General features: G+C 34.1%; 1 non-coding gene across 1 annotated transcript; it reads right to left on the reverse strand.

Moving 5' to 3' along the window:
- Positions 1-258: 258 nt before the first annotated feature.
- On the reverse strand, positions 259-330 carry TRNAH-GUG (transfer RNA histidin (anticodon GUG)). Its single transcript has one exon. It is a non-coding gene; the product is annotated as a tRNA-His (tRNA).
- Between the last annotated feature and the right edge of the window lie 4,066 nt (positions 331-4,396).

Below are 4,396 nucleotides of genomic sequence, written 5' to 3' on the forward strand. Positions count from 1 at the left end.
CCTAACGAACATAGTCTTCACAAACAGCGTAGTTGAATACGACAACATAAATAACACTTGTTCCTCATCGTACATGCCTCTTCTGCCTTACAAAAATGACCAAGTTGATTAAAAGAAATTATTTGATCATGCATATTACTACTTCTTCAGGTTTCAGTAAGTACTAAAAACAAATCCATCTTCAGAAAAATAGACATGTTAAAACTTAACATTTTTCAGTAAATTGTAATCCACAATGCAGGCGTTAAAAAAAAAATGTGTGGCTGCTGAGATTCGAGCCCAGGTCTCCACGGCCACAACGTGGAATTCTTACCACTAAACTACAGCCACATTACGTTTATTAGTTTATACTTAATATTCATATAATGAAAGATGACATTTGAAAGACAAAAAAGTTTCATCCGAATGGTTATGATAGATTAGGCTTCTCTCATTTCATTATTCATACCTTGTTGATAAAATAAATTTCAAAATCTAAAGCTAACTGTAACTAAAAAAAATCACAAAACGATACATATATATCCATAAAATCCAGTAAACCAAAATCTCAACAAATTGCATGAGTTCACAACACATAAGTTCACTCAGAGTCGGAAACATTACTCGCAGAAAACCTAACCATCCTACGTCTACTTTCATCATATTCCTTTTTCTTCTCATCTATTTTAATGAACATGGTATAGAGATGTTTCGGTGCACGAGACTTCAAATGCTTGTCCATTATCCTACAAAAGATATTAGCATTGTTATCAAGAAAGAAAACATAAAGTAGAAATTTTTATTACTGTAAACGAATAAGTTTATCACATAAGAAAAACGCTTACTTGCAGCGATAGAACTCCCGATAGTAGAAGTGAAAAATAACCTTCACACTACCCTTGACTTCATCCAAAAAGTCTCCTTCGGTTATCTCTCGACTACTCCTCGTGTCCTTTTTTGGTCAATGACTCTCTTTTCTGTTTTTTTTTTCTTTTGCAATCAAAGATATAAGCATAAACACATATTAAATCTAAGTATATGATTTCAAATTCAAATAGTCATGTTACAACCTTAAAAGTGGCAAACCGATCTGCTTGTAACTTTTGTAGCTCAGGGTCCTGATATATATAGTTAAATGTGAGTAAATAAAAATAATAATACAATGAAGATTCTAATTAACAAATAGATATTGTACAATACAACTTACATCCAACACTTCATCAAGATCAACATCCTCAGCGAAGGAGGATAATGTTGTGACTTAATATATAAAATTGATATAAAATATAAAATATATTAAAAGAAATTGAAAACTTATGGGCCTCTAATATTGATGTGCCTTGCACAAGGGCCTAACCTGCATATGCTTTAAGTCGGGCATGTGGGTCATATAGATGGTAGAAGCAAAGGGAGGTATAATAATCCCTTAAAACAAAGTCAAGTTTGCTTAATCGAAAGGGAAAATGAAGGTTTAATTTGCAAGGGTTAAGCATGTTGCCAAGGTGATTCAAGCAGGTCAAAGCTCTAAAAGAGGTTAGGGGTTTGGTGACGGTGGGAGCACGGAGTGTGTTTCGAGAATAGTTACAAAACAATGTTGAGTCTTGAAGACCATTATTTTGATTAATAAAATTTCTTCTATGGAACTTTTGCTTAATGAGGAGAGTGTTAATGGTCCTCGAATTATCTATGGAACTGGTGGTTTGTGCATACTAGTTGATATAGAGGATAAGTCACTTTTTTACTGATGAGTTGGAGCTCGGTGGAGCTTCAACTGGCCTTCTCGTATTTGATGTTGAGATGGTGCTGCAACTAGGAGGGTATGACTGGGTTAATTGCTGAAATCTTATCTTGTTTATGGATACCGAATGCTTAGAAAACTTGTTATTGGAGATTACTGATATTACTAATGAATGGGTTTGTTTGTGCTTGAATGGCGAGCTGGAATTTATAGCAAGGTCTAGAAGTGGAAAATTGTTAGGGTTAGTGAAGGCCTTTGGGCCGGTTTTGGTTGGCATTTAGAAGGCAAATGGGGTAGCCCGTTAGTTTTCTTGTTCACTATTACTTACCTATCTATGACTCTATATATACCTAGTCATTGTATTGTGCTTAGTAAGGAATACCTTAGTTGTACCGAACTATGGAAAATCTAGTATTCTTAATTATTTTGCTTTTATGGTCTTTATACTCCGTTGCGTCATTGCTCTAATTCTAATCGATACCTAATAATTATAAAAGTTAAACTTATAAACCCCAATCATCCAATATTGGTTTTTCTTTATTTGATGTGAAACCCGTATCAAGCTTTACAAAATTATTTGAGCCAACAGACATGGCTCATATTAGATGGGCCTTCTCTGTGGGGCTTAAAATGGGCTACTTTATAGATGTGCAATAGGGCCCGTGATTAATCAAACCACACACAAAGTGACGAGCCTGAGGTGCACTCGACCGTTAATATATGATATGACCCTAACACTCATTGTGGCCGACTTGTTTGTTGATACCAAATTTATATATTATGTAGTTTTAATCTAGAAGACACTAGATTATTAAAAGGATTATCAATGGTATCTTGGTGTGTTAAATGGTGGACCTTTCTCTAAAGATCGAGAGTTCGAGTCTCGTTGTAGACCGTGTAGTAGAATAGTTAAAGATATCTGAAGAATGTATGAGACTATGAGTTGATATTCTAAAAATAAATTAAAATAATAATGGCAAGCCTTTTGTGAATTTATCAACATATTACAAATTTGATGGAACATGAAGAACGTGTAGTTGGCCTATTGCCAATTTTTCAGGAACAAAGCAGGTAGCCAGGTATAAATCCCGAACATGCTAACCAACATCGTGCTTTGACATAAGAAGTGTAGTTAATAAATATTTTGTGAGCGTAACGCTTTTTATGATTTCCCACTTATCTAATACATGTGTCAATATTCTTTTGGGTATATGACAATTTTAATTATTGGTTTTTTTTTTCGGTTGTATATATATGAAATATAAAATCTAAAAAATATGAACCACTTATCAAACAATTGAACCGTTTAGATCTATCCTTTTATTCACGACATGTATATAGTTGCACACACGTCATGAAGAATGGTTCTCATTACTTCCTATATTCTCTTCTACTTCCAAACTTAGAAAATCGACCGGACAATACATAAGATTCTTTTTCTTTGGAGTACAAATTTTGTTTGATAGCTTCTGCTTCATTTGTTTGAAGATGTGCTTGTTTATCTTTTAAGAATATGCGGATCAAGATAACTTTCGAACCAATGATTATCTACTTCAATAACCATGACTGGTGTTTGTAAAACAATAAAATCAGTAACTAATTACCAACACATCACAAATGAAACATTCGACCACGACCATGAGTGGGCCTACCCTTTGATACGAGGTCGGTACGTCCCCTGTGAAAAAAAAGAATTTAATATACTATTATAATGTAAACTCCGACCGACCCATGTGTTCGGTATATAACAATAATCAACTGAGGAAATTTTTGTTTATTGTAAGAATATTTTCTGGGTCGACCACGACACAATTAATTAATTCTTCTAACAGAAGCCTTATAAGTCATAACTCTAAAGCTATGTCGCCCAGTATTATTATCATACCGTATTATCCAACCCACCAAACGTTTTATTCTGATGGAGTGGATTTGGGAAGTCTTTTGGCATATATTCTACCTTTTAAAGAATGTATTACGGACGTCAAACTTATATTCGAACATTAATTTTGTAAGTTATAAAGTTGAACATTCAACTTATTGTGATATTATACATTGGATTTCTTATCTAATTTAGAAAAGTTGCCCAATTGATCGACATGACATGTGAATATATACTTCGATTATAAAATTTAGAACATATACCGTAGTTCTTTAAAGAGTTTATGATATTATTTAACTTTTTTTACTTTTTAGTTTGTGTTTATCCTATATCATTTAAGAAAACCTAAGTGACCCAACTCATATATGTTAGTTTCAAAACTAGAAACAGGTAGCATATGATTATTCTTTTTCGTTCTAGTTTGATGATCATGAAAGTATAGCGGGCGATAGATAGAGGGCAAAAAACCCGATTACGGACCCAACCCGAAACTGAATCCAGTGTACCCGACCCTCGAGTATGAATCAGTTTGTTGTTTCTCAAAATAATCGCACCCGGACCTGACCCTGACCCGCCAAAACCCGATAAAACCCCCGATAAACATGTTAAAACACTGTCAAAAGCTCAACCATACACGGGATCGGTTTCTACCCGACCCACTCGGTTCTTGACTTTGTTAACCGTAGCCGAAACCGGTTATCGAAAAAACCCTATTTGGCCAACTCTAGTGGTAGGGTTCTCTTTCAATATTCAAATAAAAACATAAAGCACCTTTTAAAGTATTAATGGGTCACAAATAA

This window comes from Bidens hawaiensis, unplaced genomic scaffold (genome assembly GCF_021521415.1).
Source record: "Bidens hawaiensis isolate Kalapana, Puna unplaced genomic scaffold, B.hawaiensis_p1.1 tig00015047_1, whole genome shotgun sequence".
Classification (NCBI taxonomy): Eukaryota; Viridiplantae; Streptophyta; class Magnoliopsida; order Asterales; family Asteraceae; genus Bidens; species Bidens hawaiensis.